Below are 22,531 nucleotides of genomic sequence, written 5' to 3' on the forward strand. Positions count from 1 at the left end.
TCGGCTAAATCTAACCATTATTTCACAAAAATATATAGTTCGCGGGAGTCGAGTACTGATACACAACCATGCACTGCTAGGCCCCATGCAAAACTGACTCAGACATCACTTCGTTAAAAGTTTAATAACTTCTTTTAACATAGCTGGATTTACTAGCAGTCTTCGACAAAGTTGTAGATAATTAAAATATCTTTCTTATTTTCATTTACAGTGATAATACGTTGTATACAGTGCCACCTAGCGGCGAAAATACGAGCTAGTGAGTTTTCTCCATGTAAATTGTTGAAAAATCCAATATAAACTTCAGGCACGTTGGTCCGGTAGTTAGACTTGTCCGATTTGCTTCAAATTTGGTACAAGTACTCCTGGTGGGACTAGGAATCGACTCAGGGGTGGGCCGATTGAGTTTTCAAAAATTCATCATTTTTCTGGGCAGTCTAGTGCACAGTGCTCTAAAAATCTAGCGAAATCGTCTTAGGGCACCAGCGGGTCTGTAATGAATACTAAAAATTTATTTCTATTCCATAATTTTCAGTTCAGCAATTCGAGAGTTCGTGCTCACCGCAAACCATGAAAAATAGACTACGTTGTGAAGCGATGATCACTATTTATTAAAAAATCACGGTTAAATAAAACTATTAAAAAATTTCAAATAGTTTATAATTTTCACAAACCTATTAGGAAAAATTGTGTAATAAGCTTTCGTAATATTGTGTAGACAAAAAGCTGAAAATTTGAAAAGAAATCTGAGGATTATGATTGATTACAGAACTCTGGAATTTTCTATTGGAATGTTTTCAGGCATGAATTTGATATTGATGCTATTAGACAACTGTGAAATCAAGACCAATAGATTAGTTACATATCAGGACCCCATTCCGACAATTTATCAAAAGTCCTCATGATGTTTACAACAACAGGTTATCAATCTACGGATCAGATAATGTTATAGTAATATTGAATTAAATCAGTTTGCATCAATAAATTTTCAACTCCAATCCAATATTTTTTTGTGTGGTGGGGGGGGGGGGTGTATGGTGTTAAAACCTTCTCTTGGCTACGCCGTTGCTTGGAGTTATTTATTTCGCTTTTCATTTTCCGAAAGGTTTCAGATCGATCCGATGGTCAAATTAGAAAAATTGCAGTCAGAAGGTTCGCACAAATGAACATTTTTGCACTGATAAGTTATCAAGTTCCTTCCAGACAACTTGGAAGTGTTCGGTGATTATTTCTAGTGGTTGTAGATAGAAAAATGAAATACAAAATTAGATTTATCGAAATAATGTTTGGCTTATTTCAATGGATTATTACTATATTGAACAATAAATAGGCGACGAAGAGTGATCCACAAACAACAAGCCATAACTTTTAAAGTATTCAAAATAGATATTTTAAGTCTTTAGTAAAGTTATTCGCAAAAGTAAAAGCTACAAATTTGCTGAAGACATCATTTCGATATAATCACTTCCAAGAAAATTTGTGAAAATATCTCGCTCATAGGGGGATTAATCAGCAAAAGCACAATACCAAAAGAAGGGGCATATTACCTTCATTAAATTCTCCGAAGATACTATTGACCTAAAATAAGCCGTTTTGGCGTTAATAATAGATTACATGTTTTTGGTGATATTTCTGGCAATGGGAAATCTTTCGTCCGCATTTAATGTTAAATATCTCTTTTGATAATAGTCCGATTTCAACAATCTATAGCTTGTTCGAAAGGTATTCGTTCAAGCTGTCTAAAAACATATAATTTGTTAATCTATATTGTCAATTCCGGCAGATAATTTAAAAAAACTGCAAAAAACGCCATTTTTACGCATTCAAACATTCATATCTTAAAAACTAAACATCAGAATCAAAAACAAATTAATAGCGTTCATACTGTTTTTTAGTTCTTTCATTTAAAATTGGTTTGGATAAGATCAGTTCAGCCATTGCTGAGAAACACGAATGAGAATTTGTCCGTTACATACACACACACACACACACAGACACACACACACACACACACACAGACATTGTCCCAAATCGTCGAGCTGAGTCGATTGGTATATAAGACTCGGCCCTCCGGGCCTCGGAAAAAATCTTGAAAGTTTGAGCGAATTCTATACATTTCTTTTATAAGAAATGTAAAAAGGAACGTGAAAAGATGAATAAAATAAAAGTATGGAAAGAGATAAAAAAGGCAGAATTTTAAAATTGTAGGAATACAAATGCAATCCACATCTTGAAAAAAAAGATCAATGAAATAAACAAAATAAAAAAATCATGTGAAAATGAAAAAATGGAAAAAAAATCAGAAACATGCATCAAATTTCAAATAAAGGTTATGGTTGGATTTTACGCTACGCTGGTTTCGAGAACATTAATAATCCTATAAAAACATGAATTATTCTGTTATTTGTGTTGGTGTGTTAGCACACCTTATAAAATGTTGTAACGGATTTCTAGTAAATAGTTCAAAAATAAAAATAAAATCGTCACGTTCAGGAAGCGTCGGTCAAAGTCTTACGCTCACTTCTCCAAAACGAAAAGATTTTGTATCCGAATTTAACTTGCTATATTAGTTAGCTAATCTTGCTAACTATTTGATTTAGTTTGGTAGCAGATTTCTCTCGAAATCAATCAAACAAAATTTAGTTATATAGTTGAACGTATGCTTCTTACAATCATTGTCAGCTGGAGGATTGTGAACTGAGAGATCCTCTCTTCATGCTCCATGACATATAAAATTCCAAACAAAAGTATTAACACTATATTCGTCATGAAAGTCAAGTCTGACCATATTTTTGTTAAATTAAATTTTAATTTTTAGATTAATCTCGAATTATTTTAGTATATCAAGAGCTTTTGATGGCTCATTTGACCAATTGAGCCCTCAAATTTTTTTGTTTCGATTATAGGCATTTTAATCTTAAGGTCATTCGCTTCTTCATTCAGGCTAGGAATTTTCCTATAAAAAATCTCTATTCCTGTGTGCGAGGTTGGGATTCGAACCCAGGTGAGCTGCGTACATGGCATTCGATGTACAAATTCCGCTATGCCCGCTCGAGTCTGGTCTTGTTTCGACGTGAGAATTAGGTTTGTATAAACATAGTTGGTATCAAATATGCAGTAGTTTAGAATTTTCGCTGTTCTAGTTACCTCATACACAAGATATTGAATTTTTAGTTGCATGCTCAAATAAATTTTTGTCGAAAAAGTATTTGTCAAAATTTTAGTCTCTGTAAAAAATCCGGGCCCCCTTCAGAACTCCGGGCACGGGGGAAAACACCCCGGTCCCCCCCCTCTCGGCGGCCCTGCCAAGGACACACGTACGTCTCGCACAACTCGAGTTCTAGACTGGATCGAGCTTACATTAGTGTATCACTTGAAAATCAACTGCGAGAGGCAAGCACTCATGTCTGCTCCTTCTCAGACCATAAGGCTCTCACGATAAGAATGTGTCTTCCAAACCTTGGGAGGGAAAGAGGCCGCGGATTTTGGTCGCTTCGTCCGCATCTCCTCACTCCAGAAACGCTCGAAGAATTCAGCATCAAATGGCAATACTGGACTCGTGGCGGAACTTCCCATCATGGACAGCATGGTGGATCTCGTACGTAAAACCCAAGATAAAATCATTTCATCGCTGGAAATCTAAACAAGCATTTAATCAATTCAATAGTGAGCACCAACGTCTATACTGCCTCCTTAAACAAGCGTATGACGGTTATTACAACAATCCTGCACTGTTAACGACCATTAACCGACTGAAAGGCGAAATGCTGACACTGCAAAGGCAATTCCATCAAATATTCTCAAGAATAAATGAAACGTATATTGCGGGGGAACCAATCCCTACCTTCCAGCTGGGTGAGCGTAGAAGAAAGAGAACCACGATCACACGATTAGTCACTGAGAATGGAGAGATAATAGATCAACACGAAGCAATAGAGCAGCACATTTTCCAATGTTTCTCAGAGCTGTATCTGGATGAAAGGAGAGAGAGCGTAAACGTCAACATGTTCCAGTGCGACAGGATGATCCCGAAAAACGACCATATGAACGCGGCTTGTATGGCTGAAATTACCAGTATGGAAATCACCTGGACCGGATGGCATTCCGAAAGAATTTTACCTCAAAACATTTGACATCATCCATAGAGAGCTCAATTTAATACTAAATGAAGCAATATGCGGGAATTTTCCCTCTGAATTCGTCGACGGAGTAGTTGTTCTCGTAAAAAAGAAGGACTCTGATAACACTATTCGTTCATATAGGCCAATATCGTTGCTTAACGTCGACTACAAGATTCTTGCTCGCATTCTGAAGGCAAGATTAGAGAGCGTACTGAGAGTTCACAAACTTTTAAGCGACGGACAAAAATGCTCAAACCCCGATCGTAATATATTTCAAGCAACACTTGCACTGAAGGACAGAATAGCACAACTGATATCTCAGAAACGAAAAGGAAAATTAATCTCTTTCGATCTGGACCATGCGTTCGATCGGGTTAATCGGCGATTTCTTTACAACACCATGTGCTCACTCGGTATTAACTCGGAGCTGGTAGATTTAATCTCTCGAATTGGTGAACGTTCGTCTTCTCGCCTACTACTGAACGGTCATCTCACTCCGACATTTCCAATAGAACGATCTGTTAGACAGGGAGATCCGCTCAGTATGCATCTCTTTGTCCTTTTCCTTCATCCGCTTGTGAGTACGCTTGAAAGTGTTTGTGGACAAGACCTCGTCGTTGCGTATGCTGACGATATAAGCATCCTGGTCACATCTCTCACTAAAATTGAGTCTGTGAAAGACATCTTCTCACGCTTTGAGCGAGTCTCTAGTTCAAGGCTAAATTTGAGGAAAACGACATCTATTAACGTTGGACTCATTGACGGCGATCACATGAACCTCTCTTGGCTGCACACGGCAGAACAAATCAAGATTTTGGGAGTTGTGTTTAGCAATTCGATTCGTACCATCACAAGAATTAATTGGGAGGAAATAGTACAAAAGTTTTCGAGACAAGTGTGGCTTCACTCGACAAGACTGTTAACATTACACCAAAAGATAATCCTGTTAAACACATACGTGACTTTAAAGATATGGTGTGTCTCGTCAATTCTCTCTCCGTACTGCGCACACACTGCTAAACTAACAGCAATGATGGGTACATTCCTTTGGCGGGGTGTTCCAGCTCGCATTCACATACAACAACTTGCACGAAATCGAGAACTAGGAGGATTAAAGCTTCATATTCCTGCACTTAAGGTTGGACAGAGAATGCGCAAAATTATCAAACGAAAAAAGCAGTTTTTTTCCACACCGTATGTCAGATCTTCATAAAAATCAATCAGCGTATGTAGAATGTTGTTACAGTACTGCTGATTGATTTTTATGAAGATCTGACATACGGTGTGGAAAAAAACTGCTTTTTTCGTTTGATAATTTTACCCTTTCTCTGTCCAACCTTAGATGCAAAGCTCTTTTGCTAAATCGACACATTCAAGAGCTTGAATATATTCTACAAATCATTCATAACTAATGATACACAATTAAGGAATATTATTTCTTCTGATCGCCTTTGTTTGAAACAAGTTAGGCAACTTTTTACCGATCTGTCTATCAATTTGAAACAAGATCCATCAGCCGGGGGCATTCATCAGCATTACACAGCAATGATAGAAGTACCAAAAGTGGAGAGGAATAACCCTGCAGTGAATGGGACGCGTGCGTGGAAAAACATTGCTACTAACTATCTGACGTCTGCACAAAAAAGTGATATGTACATCTTCGTAAACGAGAAAACCGAACATAGGCGTCTATTGTTCACAATAGGGCGTGCAGACACAGAGGAGTGTGTCCATTGTAACATAGTCGTTGAAACACTTAAACACAAATTCTGTGAATGCCCTCGGGTAGCACAGGCCTGGAATCTTCTGCGGCATAACATATCAACGATCACTCTCGGACGACGTAGAATGACATTCGAAGACCAGCAGAGCCCTACTTTGCAGAACATAGGAACTCTTAAAAGAGCAAAAATCCTAAAATTAATTTGCAGTTATTTGAATTATATTAAACAAAATAATGTGATAAGTTTAGACACTCTTGAAATTGAATTTCGTTGTACTTAGTTTTAAATTTTCTACAAAATTTTCACTAAATTCTAAATAAATAAATAAAAAAAAGAAAAAAAAATAGTGGTGCTGGTAAATGTGCAGACACATATTAAATACTTTATAAATTTTTTTTATTATTTTTCACGTTTTATAAAAATTTGTTTTTTTGGGGTGGTGCTTCATATTAACGACATTAGGCGAGATAGGCTGGAAACTTTCGCTTTTTGAAAATCAGTATTTTCGTTTTTAATGCAAATTACTCGTATTTTTAAATTTAATTCAAAATTGTTGTGCATAATTCTGATCTGGTAGTGCAGAAATATAGTTATCTCGATCAGTACGCCTGCAGTTATTTTCGTTCAAAAACTCGGAAACTGTTCCTACTGAAAAACGGGACCCCTATAATAAGAAGATAGAAATAGTTTATTTGACAAATCTAATAGTTCACGTAGATTTATGGAAAGAGATAGATAAAAGTCCACTCAACTCTACAAAGGTGAGCGGGCTCAAATAAAGGTTAAATTTTGGTCGACATGTTATATGAATAGTCCCTTCATTAAAGTATACAATAACTATTTCAACCCCCTCCGAAGCACAATGCAGGCTACTAGTGTGCCGGGCTCAATTTTCTTCAACAGTTCCAATTACGTATTCATATAGCCTACGAATCGTAGACAAAGGACAACAATCTAATTGAACGCACCGCCCTTCCCACCATCTGCCTGCTGCTAAGTAAGTATCGATAATAAAGACCGGTCGGTGACAAAAGGCCAACATGTAACCTTTCCTCAATCTCGCAATTTCCCGATAGAAACGTGACGTTCAATGCGCCTGGAAAAGGGCACGAAACCTGAAGAACCGCAGAGTTTCCTAGCATTGCAGGTAATTTTTCAAAACCTTACCTTTCGAGGCCAATATACGGCATCAAAGACGGCACGTTCCTCCGGATAGAATTCGTCCCAACGAAAGTGGCTTTTCTACTTCCTGATCACGTTCCTGGCAAGCAAACAGTACCTGCTACAGGGAAACGTCCAAAAAGGATAATTAAAATAAATAGAAGAATAATGGATATTATTACTGAACGACGAGGCCGGTTGAGTGTGTCTGTGGGTCGAGACGGTGCCGGTTTGCTATAATGGCACGTGGCTGTGGTTTTCTGCAATCATTTATATCGAATTGTGATCGGGTAGGTGGAAATGCGGATTTCCGTAAATTTACCGAATCAGAGTCTTGAAAAATATTGGTGTTAATGCTAGCCCGACACAATGTCCAGTCTTGTTATACAAAATAAGATTGTAATCTCTCGCCATCAAACAAATTATAAACATCACAGAAGCAATACTTCCGCCTTAAGCAAGCTTAACAATTTCAATCAGACTCCTCAGCGGCTTTTCCGAATCAACAACCTGACGCACTATCAACCGAAACCGCTGCACCATCGTGGCGGTGGCATCGAAAATTAAACCCTACTTAATCCTTGCTAACAAACTGCCCTTTTCATCAACGGTGACCGCATACCGCGCTAACGAACTACGGTGACCTGCCCAGCCCCGTCTCCGCCCGGAACGGATCAAGAGTCCCAATTAACAAGACGGCCAACATTAGTATCCATTTTAGTTGCGGACCGGAAGGTACACCCACGAAAAGGTCGTTCAAATAGCGGACTCGATCAAACCGACCGGACCGGACCGGACCGGACTGGTTGGCCTCCTTGTTAATCAAACAAATGCCGCCGGGACTGGCGGCGAGGACGAAAGTTGCCCTTTGGTATTCCCTCGTGTCTATAGCAGCTACAGCTTCCCACGAGTTGGGCGTCGTGCTCGAAATTGGCAGTTTTATTTTGTATTTCGTTTGTGCTTCTCGAAGCGCGTTTCCGGTTGGGTAGCTTGCGGCAAGGTTTCATTTCGTAGAATTATGAGGCAAGGCAAATTTTCCTTCGTTGTGCAGTAATCAATGGAAGACTTGCTAACGCGTGTACAAAAGATGCGGCCTCCATCGGAAAGTGGATGGATTTTTTAAAATCTGATGAAGGGAAATTAAACCAAACTGGTCATTTTTAAAGACCTTATGTTGTCATTATTATTTTTCAGTCGATTCATACAGAATTTTTTTTAACTTTGACTTAACTTTGACGTTAGAATTTCTTTGAAAATCGCAAAACTTCCTTGAAGTTTGCAGAACACTGCACAGGTCAAAGTGTGTGGAGTTCGCTTAAATTTGGAGTGCATCATATTTATTATTATTTCGGCAGGATAAATCATGCTAATTCTTACAGCGGCTACACGCCGGAACGAGCAGCGGCATAAATAATGTGTCGGAAAAGCTTCCTGCGTCCGATTTTTGTAAACAATTTATACCGGTACGGAAGACACGACTTTCAGTCGTCCAAACACGGTGTCGTCTACTGCTGGGCAGTTGCATATCAGATGGCATGACGTTCCGTAGTCGGATTCACAAAGATCACATGAGAATAACTCAGCGCGCTGAATAGTTGCCATGTGATAATTGAGTGTGCAGTGACCAGTTAAAGCCCTGGTCAGCATGCCGCAGTGAAGTTTCCAAAAATATAGAAGATGTTCGAAATCATTGGCCACGGTTGCTCTAGGAACGTCTGGTTTGGCGACACGTTTGAATTTTTTTTCCAATAATTGCGGTGCTCGGGCAATGTCCAGGACCGTATTTTTTCTTAACTTAACTCGTCGAAATTGTCAGGGCGGGCTCCGGCACCCCGACGAGGTAGAGAATGTCGACAATGCTTCGTTCGTTCTTCTATTTGCGTTCCAAAAAATCAAAAAAACTAAACGATTTTGTTGTGATAGTAAAGAGTGGTAGTCGAGTAGTGGTAACAAATTAAAAACAAAACAAACTTTATCCACCTAGTAGTGAGATGAAACATTTCTTACACATACCACTGTTGGATCATTTATTAGTTTGCAGAACTCATGCGAAGTAGGCACCCAAAAGCTTAGTGTCCTGCACGAATAAAACCTCGAATAAATTGAATAAATTACAGTTAAATATCAATTAAACAAACGAAATAAAAAAGTAAAGCGAAAAATGAATAAAAGCTTTGCAAATTCAAAAAATGAATATACTGATTAAAAATTAAATCAAATACATAAATAAAACTAGATTAGCTCATTAAGTGGAAAATTAGACAATATTTAAAAATAGGCAAAAAATAATAGAATAAATTAAATTGACATAAACTAACAAATTAAACAAAATAAATAAGTGGAACGAATGATCATGAAATAAATAGAATTAAAGAAATGAACAAACAGAAACAAATTAATCAAACGAATCAAATGAATCAAATGAATCAAATGAATCAAATGAATCAAATGAATCAAATGAATCAAATGAATCAAATGAATCAAATGAATCAAATGAATCAAATGAATCAAATGAATCAAATGAATCAAATGAATCAAATGAATCAAATGAATCAAATGAATCAAATGAATCAAATGAATCAAATGAATCAAATGAATCAAATGAATCAAAGGAATCAAATGAATCAAATGAATCGAATGAATGTAATGGATCTAGTGTATACAATTAATCAAACGAATGAAATGGATAAAATGATTGGATTGAATGAAATGGGTAAAATTAATAAAATTAAAAATAAATGAATTGAATAAAATTAATTGTTACCGTTTACGGGATCGCGGCTGCTCTCAGTCCCCGAGGATGGTCGTTGCAGTTCCAGAAGGGAACCCGCTTAAGCTTCAGCGCCTGGTATGGACGTTCCGGGGTGGGCACGGAAGGCCTCTTTTGGTCCTCGGGTCTCAGGGTCGTATTTGGTTGTGGGAGGGTTTTCGGATCTGGATTATTGATTCGGAAGGTTATGAAGAATTAATTCATTTCACAATTTTATTTTGACTCTACATTATATGTCTGGTGGCGCGACGACGGCCTGCTATCTCCTATTACGATTAGCCGTACCACTTCGAAAGCTGATCAGGGTGACATAGGCGCGTTTTAACTGGTGCTTAACGTTTAGGTTGATCTAAGATCCAACCAGCGACCAGGGCTATGGTAGCCGGTTTCGACGTATCAAAATTTGGTCTAATCACTTGAATTTAACTTCAGCACATCCACTCGCTTCCACGGTCGAAACCTCCAGCTCGAGAGTTTCTCGCACGGAAAAAAAATCCGTTCATAAACTCATGAATAAAAGGTCACGATTTCATGAACTGCACGATTTACGAAAACCGTGGCAAAGTTCCTGAAATTATGAATAATAAACCTCGTATTCATGAAACAATTTATATTTTCTAAAAACCAATTCGCCCCGAATATATACATGGCGTTACATGAGAATGTTTGGTTGGGTTACTGTTGTTGTTTAGTTTTTGTTGAGATTCTTGTTCATGATTTGGGAATACACAGTCGAAAGTCAAACGTTGTTCATGATTTCAAGAGCTTATTCGTGATTCTTGTGAATTCTCATGACGTTAGCGGGATTAAAGTTCATGATTTCAAGATATTAGTCGCAATGTTCGTAATTTTCATTCACGTTATCGTGATATTTTAGTCATAAGTAGAGTTATTCATGTTCATGAGTTCATGATCTTTGTCACGAATTTAAATATTTTTGTCACGAGTTGTGTATTTTGTTGCCCATGATTTCAGGATCTTAGTCGCGATTTTTGTAACTTCTGTTCATGTTATCGTGTTATTTTAGTCATGAATAGAGCAATTCATGTTCATGATTTCAGGATCTTGGTCACGATTTCAGATATTTTTGTCACTAGTTGTGTGATTTGTGTTCATGATTTCCGGATGTTAGTCACGATTTCTGTAATTTCTGTTCATGTTATCATGATATTTTATTTTAGAGCTTACTTTCAAAGAGTAATGTAACTAATGGTCATGATATCAGCGGTTTTATCACGGTATTCGTAAATTTTCTTCGCCTTATCGAGATCTATTATTTTTTGGTTACTAATGGTTTTTTTTTACTCTGAATAACGTGACAATATGAACTGGATCGTTAAAATAAGACTCATTCGCGATATCTGGTTTTGTGAACTATGTCACGCACACTATTTGAAATTCTCAGTGCAGTTTTCGTTTTCTGTCCGGACATCACAATGAACCTTATCAAATGAATAACGATGTTCGAAGTTCTAATGATTTTTTTTTATATCTGCTGCTCGTACCCATTACTGGTCGCTAGCAACTGGGTATTTCATTAAAAAGTGTATGGAACAAAAATGATTGCACGAATAATACTCCAACTTTTGTGATAGAGTTCACGTAAAAATTTCATTACCATGTTGCATGAAATTGTAAATGATTACGGATATCTTCTAAATATCACAAGCGCGCAAATAGATACTAGATAGTATGTACTAGGAATCACGAACCAGTTCACAAATACATGAATAATATTTTATGATTTCGTGAACTTTTTCACGAAAACGAATGGTAAGTTGTGACTATTATACTAGGTATCATGAACCGGTTCATGAATACATGAATAATATTTCATGATGTCGTGAACTATTTTACGAGCACGGATATTGAATCGAAACTAATATATTAGGAATCATGAATCAGTTCACTAATACATGAATAATATTGGATGATTTTGTGAATCATTTCACGAGTACGGATATTGGATTGGGACTAATATATTAGGGATCATGAATTAGTTCACGAGAATTTAATGGGTTCATGAATAAAATTCCGAATTTCGTGATATACTTCACGAAAAAATAGCCAGAATATTTCGATGTTGTGAACTATTGTTCCTATAACTATGAAAAAAATCATGAGTCAACCTTTGGTTTTATGAATAATGTCCATAAAGTTGTGAACTAGTTCTTGGCGGAAACCGTGACTGAAGTTCACAAAACAAAGTCAAATATTTCCACAAATGAAAGCGTTATGCGGGCGTTACTGAAGGGAAATTGAACATAATTAGCCATGATTTTTGGTCATGGTACTGTTTTCGTAACGTAAAAACGTGATTGTTCCAGAATTCATGGCACTTTATTCGCGATTTTGGGAACAATTTTTTTCCGTGCGATCATGATCACTCGACCCATCTCATTCCATTTTCCAACCGTTCCGTGATCATCCGTTTTGCCTCACTGCAGCCAGCCACCTATTGAGAGATATATCCACTGCCACCCACCAGAGTTATACCCACTAAACAATACGGTTTTCTACCAAAAAATTATGACCACAACCACCATAATAAATTATCCAGATAAACAACAATTAAGATTATCTGGTGTTGCTGCTTTATTGATGGACCTTAATAATCAGAAACCTGGAACGTTCAATTTGTTTTGGATTTTGTAGTCATCTTTATAGCCTTTATTGTTTCGTTCGGAATTCTCGTTCAGGAAAGACGGATAAATGAGTCCTATACAAACTAATACTATGAAAAAGAAATAGTTCAAACTATAATGATAAGTACTTAAATTGTTGGAAATGCAAGGGGCCATTGACACTGTCACTGGTCATAAAAACTGCCTTTGATGAATGAACATGCTTGAAATTACAAGACTTAATTTTCTGCGAATAAATATGCATCTAGTCACACTGGTCATGAAAAGGGTACCTTCGGGTTCATTTATTGCTACAGGCGTTTCTATTGATCTGATTCGTTGGAACATAGGAAATCTTTGTATGGTAGTTATGACCCTATTCGCTTCATGTCTGCCACATTCAGCGAAGTGTTTGCGAATTTTGACTTCAACGTATCAACTACTACCTTCAAAAACCGGATCTTAAGTGGTTTTTGATTTGCCTGAAATAAAATTTATTATTAAATTGCCTATATTTTTTGCATTGTGTTGTAGTTTTCATTTCCAGTCATTTATTTTTGGAACTTGTATGGTATTGTATTGTACTGATTATTGAACCGAAGAATTTGTATGAGGCTTCACTCAAACTGGCTTTTCCCTATCTTAATATTTAATATCTCATTAAAACCAAGAACGTCAGATTATAAAAACAAAATTTATTAAAAAAAAGAAAAATGGAAATCGATAACTGGCCTTCGATCCTTCTCGCGAATGGAAATGAACATAGAAACTTTTCAATCAAAATCACACCAACCTTCAGTGGTGTTAATTACAAATATTTGTTACTACTAACATGCCCCAACTGGGTATAACGGAACCAGATCATGCATTTTTTCGTTCCAACTCTCAGACGTAGGGAAAGGTCGGACAAATATTGAAGAGAAAAAAAGGAATATTTACTCCCACGGTTAGCACTAAACATTTACCATCTGGATACATTATAATTAACATTGCTCTAAGTAAAGAAAAGCTCGTGCCGACTCACAGTCGTACAAATAAGTACAAATTTTGTATTGTGCTGTTAACCCTAGAACGTTGCAGTTGCGTTTTCCATCCAAGAACGTTGCACTGGGGTACAAATGTACCCCACGCGTTTGATCGCAATTTTCGCAGGTAAAAATGCAAACAAAAGAAATGTATAATACACAATTTTCTTCGTTTTTTTAATTGCGAAAACAGCTGTGGAAGTGAAAGTACGGAATTTATTGAATCATAAATTGGTTTAAACAAAATAAAAAGTGAAAAAATCGCTGTTTTGACTTCTTTCATAAAAATTACTATAATTTCGCGAATTTTCAACCGATTTGAAAAAAAACCAAACGTTTCTAAAAGTTGAACGAATGCTCTTGATACGGTATAAAATGGAATTGCGATATTTTTGTAAAAGTGCAATCATTTTGAAGAGTGAAAATTTAAAAATCGGGTTTTGGAAAATACCACGAAATGCGGTGGAAATTGAAATGAAAAAAATATTTCTGATCAGTAATACATTGGCAACACGCAATGTTACTGTTACAGCTGTTATTGTGCGCAAATTATACTTGCGAGCCATTGCTTTGAAAAACTATAAAAAATTAGCAATAAAACAATAACAATTAGCAAAAATGTGAACGATTTTTTGTTCCGCTTCAAAATTTAATTTAACCTATTCTTGTTGGATTTATTTCGGCTAAGCAGTCATTCACTATTTTTGAACTTCGTATTTATTTATCCGACGTTTCGGCACTGTATAGCGCCATCTTCAGGGGAAACTATGGGTAACATTGTAACATTCATTAACTTAACCTTAAACATCGAACACAAAGGGTTACTTACACCAACTTCATCGAACAAAGACCGCATCATTCACGAACAATGAAAATAGTAATGGACCTAGTGTACTACCTTGGGAAACTCCGGAATTATTACAAAAGGATTCAGACACGTTGTCACCAATTTGCACGACGCACTCGCGGTGAACAAAGTACATCCTAGTTTATCAAGCTTTTCAAGCAGTATGTCATGGTTAACAGTGTCGAAAGCGGCCTTAAGATCTGTGTAGACCGTGTCCACCTGGAGTTTCCTGGATATGTTTTCAATGCAAAACGATGTGAAGCTAACTAAATTCGTCTCTACCGATCGACCAGGGAAGAATCCGTGCTGACAAGGGCTTATGTAATGTTTACTAGCAAAAAACAGCCCCTCGTTGATAAGCGCTGCGAAGATTTTTGACTCAACTCTCAGTGAAGTGATTCCCCGGTAGTTCACGATGTTGCTTTTGTCATTTTTCTTGTGTACCGGAAACATAACTGAAAACTTCCAATCATCGGGAATTTTTTGCTGTTGAAGCGACACATCGAAAAGGTGCGTCAGAACAGCAGACGGCATAGCACTTTGTCCTGGAGCATAAGACGATTTTGTTTTCCGTATTGCAGAGAGAACCGATTGTTCTGAAATAGTGAATACATCCATATCCACTGCACCAATGGGAATATCACGGGTCGCGTTTTCGAGCTCGATGGCAGATGGCACATGGCACATCAGTCGTGAAGACACTTGAAAAGTAGCTGGCAAATAGGGAGCATTTTTCGGTCGTTGTAGTCGCTACTTCGCCATTGTAGACCATCCTAGACAGAAGACCCGTTTCCTTTCTCTTCGTTTTAACAAAAGCCCAGAATCCCTTCGGATTTCGTCGTAAGTTTTGTTGGATGCGGTTCACATATCCTTTGTACAGTAATTTATTGTAACAGCGGTACTCATTACTGGCGAGTGCGAAAAAGCGCTTGAGAATAGTGCATCGACGATTTGTGTACGCATGCAGGGCTTTGGCACGGATGCGTTCCAGATTCCGAAGCATGGCGTTAGACCAGGGAGGCTTCTTGGGAGATTGATATTCTGGCACGGATTTTTCAACACAGTCAATGAGTAATAAAGATCGGCTGCAGCATTTACATCAACTTGATCAAGTAGTACACTCCAGTCAATCAGCGATAGGGTACGACGTAGTGCTGCTAAATCAGTTTTGCGAAAATTACGACGATTCACAGCTAAAGCTTCTTCATGTAGTGGTGAACTAATGGTGGAAATGGATATTTCTAATTCGGGATGATAGTTATCCAAAGTAACGATCACACTGGAAGCTTCACTCATAGAACACTCAGGCAAAGCATCCTCACTGACGAGCACAAGGTCAAGAAAACGGGATTGATGGTTGGAAATCGTGCTTACTTGATTTAGTCCGTGAAAAGCCATCCTGTCCAGAAGTAGGCAGCTGGCAGGATTTGTTGTCGATGATAACGGGTTAGGGTAAGCGTATCCACGTCCAGAAGAAACACCACATCAGTCCTGGTTGGTTGAAATCACCAAGAACTATTATCACATCATTTGCATCTGCCTGAGAAGAAGCGTGTTCTATAGAGTCTATATGGAGCTGCGTAATAGTGCAGTCAAGTCGCTTTTCTGGAGAAATGTAAACAGCTCCAATAAAGTAGTTCTTCGACCAAACAGCTTCAATGCTTGATGAACTATCCACACCAAATTCACAGGAGTCTTGTGCGGAAGAAATAGCGATCAAAACTCCCCCGTCGCGACCATGAACACTGTTATGTGCGCTTCGATCCGCACGATAAAAATCCCCGAAGAGCTGCATCGATGTAATACGATCATCAAGCCAAGTTTCCGTCAGAACGAAAATATCGTCGGCTACGTCAAGAACAGCCAAAGTCTTCGATTTTCGTCCTTAGCCCTCTGACGTTTTGGTAGTATAGCCGCAAATTGTCAGCGCCACGTGACAATCGTGCCGACATGTTGAAAGGACGTGATGTACCCGATGGCATGCTAGAAACCAAAAGGTTTTCAACGACCTCCGAACGCAGGGCCGGGACGACTGAACTGGTCGGTGGCTGGTAGCACTACTGCGTCGGAGCGCTCGGGGGCTTCCGTAGTACGATATAACAGGCGTCCCGGTGATGGCAGAGCATCGTGAATTTGTTTGTGCAATCTCGGCGATGGCGGCGAAATTATTCTTCGTTCAAACAACGGCAAATTGTCGGAACGAGTTGTAACCGATGGCATGCTAGAAACCAGAAGGTTTTCAGGAGGCGGATCGTCATTTAAAGCAAAATACTCGCCTGAGAAGGGAGTTCGGAAGAGTATTTAAACTAGTATTGTTACGAATCACATTTCCACTGACAGCACGAAACCTGACGAAACACTAACGGCAACCATACACTGGGGTACAAATGTACCCCACGCCAACTTTGACACTTACTTCCACAAAGGCTGTAAGCAAACTGGCTATAACATCTTTTCCTACTCTTACTAGGAACTCTAAATTGAATCATGGTTAGGGTCCCAGGTCGGTAAATGTCGAATTCTCGTTTTTACACGGCCCCAAAGAAGGTGTGGGGTACATTTGTACCCCAGTGAAACGTTCTAGGGTTAATTATACAAACTAGTCGAGAAAGAGGTTAATTTGTTGTTAAAAATCCAGTTCGTGCAACTTTCTACCAAAATAAAACAAGAAAAAATCATGCGATTGCGGTTAAAAATCTAATCTATTTCGGTCGTGTTCGGGGGCTATTTTAAAATTAATCACCTGGTTTGATACAACCATCGTTTCAAATCGCCGTGATCTTGAACGGTGATGTGGGGATGGAAAATCCACACCATCCTGAAAACATCTTGTGTTCAACGGGTGGAAACACTTTTTCTTCCTGGGGTCTCCAATTTAGGAATGTTCACACCAAATTTGCCCACTTCTGTTGGCAGGCAATTAATCTAGTTTGACGTACGCTTTGGTGGATACGGTGTAGGGTGTCTCATAAGTTTTTGTGTGTGAGTTTCATTATCTGGACAGAACTCTATCGAAGGCATTGCTGTTTGATATTGATACGGCTTTTGACCCAATCCAACCGGACACCCTATCAGAAGACCAGGAAAAACCATTCACGATGAAAAATTTGCCCTCTCATGCTGGCCTGCCCGAATGTTCCCACGAAAACCACTCATTGTCCGGGAAAAGCTTTCGGATTCGGTAGAGTGAAAAATAAAGGTTTAATGTTGAATTTTCGCCGCTACGAAGTATGCGAAGAAACTGTGCTCCCACAGACATCGGCGCGCTCGTCCGCCTAACAATAACGGATGGATGTGGAAATTTGCATACGAAAACCATAAATTCTCCAATCAGCACAACGGAACACGTGAAGAAAAGTTGTAAATTGGGCTCGCCGAACGGACTGGAATAAAGAAAAAAGAAAAAAGACTGCTCAAAGAAAACAAACGAAAGAATTCGACACAACAAAGCATCTCATAGTCCTCTATAGTGTGGCGAGGAAAGATTTAGTATTCAGGAAAAAGGGTCGGAATTCATTTTTCATGGCTACTTTTTTAAGGCCATTAGAGCTGGGATCGGGGGCGGTCGGAAGAACAAAGCTTCTGCTTGAGCAGTGGATCAAGAGGGGAGTATCAAGAAGGGCACGTTCGACACCTGCCACTTTTCGTTTCCCAACATTTGATGTTTTGTTTCGTGTTTTGAAATTATTAAATTACTTATTCATGTGGAAAATTTTTTGCCGAAAGGATGGAAGGAAATATTGCTCTCGGAATTTTATATTTAATTGCGTTTATGAATTGCACGGTTGGTAAGCTATGGGTTGGTAACAAAAAACAGTTGTTCAACCAAGTGTAAAATTTGTGCCGAAGGGTTCGCATGAATTTGATGCCAACCGACCACATTGATAACATAATCAAGCGATTATATTCGGTAGATTTGCAACTAACAACCAAACCCAAATCAGCTCCTGTAGTAAGATCTCTCGTAATGAAAACCAATTATTCGACACAAAGGCAACGACGACGGCCGGCCTCACACAACAGACGATCACTTGCACTGTTCGGATGCCGCTCCAAAGGCGAAACTAATGCAATCATTCCAACATCCATAATTACATCATCAGCAACGACCAGTTCACCGTCAATAGCGCATAGTTAGTGACGGCATTGCTCCCTGCTAGCGTGTAATTAAATTGCCCCATATGTAAGCAGGAGCTTTGCTCATCAAATTGTAGATTACAGCATTTTAAACCAGCAATGCCCGAGTGTTCTCTTTCTCTCTATCTCTCTGCGTGTGTGTAAGTGTGTGTGTGGGTGGGGCATTGAAACTTGCAATTGCAATTTTCGTTCCAGATCCGTGATTCGCGTTTGATGGTTCCTTGCTACATAGTAAGCATGAAACCTCTAAGAAGGACATCATTTTCCAGTTCAGTGGCTCATGAGAGCACAGCAGCAGCAGTAGCAGCATCCTCTCGTTTGCAGCTGTTTGTCGGAGGAAAATTGGAGGGCTCTCCGCTCGGATATGGTGCATAATAATTAACGACGTTGCACGTTGCGCGCTATGCGGCGATGATGCCTAGGTGCGGCGTGACTGTGGATGGGGTTAGGAAGCATTGGGGAAGCAGCGTGCATCTAATGAAGCACTAGGGGCATAATTTTACTGAAAAGCAAATGTCATCCGATGGAAATTATTTCCCGGTCTGTTGGATAAGATTTCCTGCTTGATGTGGGGTGTTCAGTAAGTTAAGGTTTTTTTTTTTTGGTTTGTTTTACACCGTTTGCCGGTCACATCCGATTGTAAAGAGTTGCACCGGGATTCCGTCTATCTCAGCATTTTTGATGAATTACAGCTCTCCAATATATTTACCAACACCCTAAATTTCTATTGTTTTTAACTTCTCAATTCGAATTTCTGCGAAATCCACCTCTTTTCACTCCACTGTAACCATTTAATATGTTCCCGTTTCAATATTTGACTATATCCGTTGCCGTTGGGTCTTTTTACCACAATATTTATACCGAAAACCACTCTGATATGCAGGGCCGTAGCATGGTCTTGTGACATAGTGACCCAAAAGGTAAAATTAGCAGGTGTTTTATCTTTTTGCTAAAATTAAATAACTTAGCATTATAGCAAGTTAAGTAAAGTAGTTGTACTTTGCAGGTCCCTTCTTTTCGTTTAAACAGAAGCTCTATCTTTGATATTTTCCATTGTACGAGAAATCCTAATGTAAGCTTCAGGATGTCCCTAAAAACGGTTTTACAATTTTTGTACTTTTTATATTACACTAAAGTAACCTTTGAACAACTATACAGGGTGTTTGGTTCATGGTTAAGAATCTCTCGGGGGGTGATAGACTGCCATATTTGGAGAAAAAAATTGTTCTACACATACCATCAAATCTCAACCGTTACAGAGTTATTGAACTTTTAGTGTAAAAAACTTATTTGTCTTAAAATACCTCTAGCTTTAAAAGTATACTTTGTATTTTAAATGTTTCAGTTCCATTCGAAAGGTGAGAAAATTTCCTATTGAATGGTGTTCTCATATCTTTTAACTAATTAGTTTTAATTACCTTTTAACTGTAAAGTGGTTAAAAGTTAGTGTTTTTGAGGAGGTTTTTGCTAATTTTCTCGAAATAATGAAGTATGATTATAGCAATATCCATTATCCAAAAGTTGGGTTTTGGGACGATGCATGATTTGTTCTTGGACGTCATATTTATATCTCTTCTCATTTCTTTGTAATTTCATTACTATACTTTTCCTGTAACCGACTTGCAAGTGCTTAAAAGACTCTAATCTAAAAAATATGCTTTATATCGTTATTAGCAAGATTTCATTGGAAAGCTGAGAAAATGTCCTATCAGTGTATGTACAAATATCTTTTAGTTAAGTGTGCTTAACGATTTTTTACTAACGAAATAACTCAAAATTTGTGGTTTTTGGAGAGTTTTTTAATTATTCTAATTGTTAATCAACAAAATTTATCGTAACTATTGTTCATTTGATGCCCCTTAATGTTCTCTATAACTTTTTATTAGACACTTTGTCTATATCTCTTTTCATGTTGCTGCTATTTAATAGTTAACACAGCATGAGCTCCCTACAAATGTAGTGGGTTCGAAATCATTATTTTTGCCTATGAAACGATGTGATAAAAACGATTTTGCGTCGAAATCAAAAGAGATAATTGAATGGAGTCAAAAAAAGAACTGTAGAACTTGCTGAGATGCATTATTTCCATGATAATAATGGTGATGTTTATTATTTACTATTTTAAGAAAATTAACGAAAATGCCAATACTAGCACTAACTTTAAACTAATTTACTTTTAAAAGAATACTAAATTCACTTAACTGAAAGGTATTAATACATTTTTCACTGTAAAATTTTCCTGGCTTTTGAATAAAAAGAAAAAAAAAGTACAATAGGTGCCGTAATTTTTCAATTAGAGCTGGCATTAGTGAAAATGAGATAAAAATATCCAAGTTGAATAACCCAAAATCATGAAAATAAGGAAAGGTAAGTGTATCATGTCAAAGAACAAATTAAGCAGCTCATCAAGACTAACAATCTGAATTATTTAAATGATGAGGTTAACTATTAGGATTTTCAAGAAATGAACGAAAAATCGTTTGAAATTGTTTAATTTTCAATAAATTACTTTGAAAAGGCTACTTAAACTCATTAGCTGAAACATATGAGGGCATCACTCAATGCGAAATGTTCTCACCTTTCGAATGGAACTGAAACATTTAAAATACAAAGTACACTTTTAAAGTTAGAGGTATTTTAAGACAAATAAGTTTTTTACACAAAAAGTTCAATAACTCAGTAACGGTTGAGATTTAATGGTATGTGTAGAACAATTTTTTTCTCCAAATATGACAGTCTATCACCCCCCGGGAGATTCTTAACCATGAACCAAACACCCTGTATGAGTTTATAGCAGCGTGCATAATATGTTCATATACACCAACTATAAAACTATTTCCTTTTCAAAGTTATGAGAACTTTTACATAAAAAATATATTCAGTTAGCCCATTTAACATTAAAACATTATATATATATATATATATATATATATATATATATATATATATATATATATATATATATATATATATATATATATATATATATATATATATATATATATATATATATATATATATATATATATATATATATATATATATATATATATATATATATATATATATATATATATATATATATATATATATATATATATATATATATATATATATATATATATATATATATATATATAGTGTTGATTATACTTCATAATTACTTGAATAAAGAAATTTTGGGAAACACCGTATATTTCTTAATGATCGTATTAAATGTGAAACACCACTTTTTCATCTACAATGTCATAACAAACGAACAAAACGAATCAGAGATTCCAAATATTGAGAAAGTTCGTTAATTAAACTTTAAAACAAGCTAAGAAAATTAGGTGTAGTACGTTAGTAAAGAACAAATCATTCTGAAAAAAATGGTGAACATATAAATGTGGGACACACTGTATATCTACTTTCTATGTACGTTATCGTGATATTTTATTCGTGAGTTCATTATTGGATTTTTCTAGCAAAATAATGTAACTCATGGTCGTGTTTCAAGAAGCTTTGTCATTAATTTTGTAATTTTTCTTCGTTTTGTCGTAATATTTTATTCATGAGTTCACGTACGAATTTTTCACACATTGTGTATTGTGATTCATGTTTATGATTTCGAGAGCCTAGCCACGATATTCGTAATTTCTTTGCGCATTATGGTGATATTTTGTTTCGCTTTTTTCCTGTGGAAAGGTTATGAAATCACTCAGAAAATCGACTTTTTAATTGAGGCCCGGATGGGTGAGTTTTTATACCATTCGACTCAGTTCGTCGAGTTCGGCAAATGTCTGTGTGTATGTATGTGACCAACAATTGCACATCGGTTACTCGGAAGTGATTCAACCAATTTTATCATATGCTTAGTCTCAAATGAAAGGCACACATTCCCATAGACTGCTATTGAATTTCATTTGATTCCGACTTCCGGTTCTGGAGTTAGGGATTGAAGAGTGTGGTCACAAGGCAAATTCCTCTATAAATTGTTACCACCATAATTCCCAAATGATGTAGTAAATATTGGAATGGATGAAACATTAGTTGGGTTTATGGATCGAGATCACTAATGTCCAATCAAAGTAGCTTTGGCCACACTGGCCGCATATGACGGTTCTGGATGTCCCCGGGGAA

General features: G+C 37.2%; 1 protein-coding gene across 1 annotated transcript in view; it reads left to right on the forward strand.

Annotated features, from left to right (window-relative positions):
• Nucleotides 1-22,531, forward strand: part of LOC131685727 (uncharacterized) — a 755,395-nt gene that overhangs the window by 122,249 nt on the left and 610,615 nt on the right. The window lies entirely within an intron of this gene.

This window comes from Topomyia yanbarensis, chromosome 2 (genome assembly GCF_030247195.1).
Source record: "Topomyia yanbarensis strain Yona2022 chromosome 2, ASM3024719v1, whole genome shotgun sequence".
Classification (NCBI taxonomy): Eukaryota; Metazoa; Arthropoda; class Insecta; order Diptera; family Culicidae; genus Topomyia; species Topomyia yanbarensis.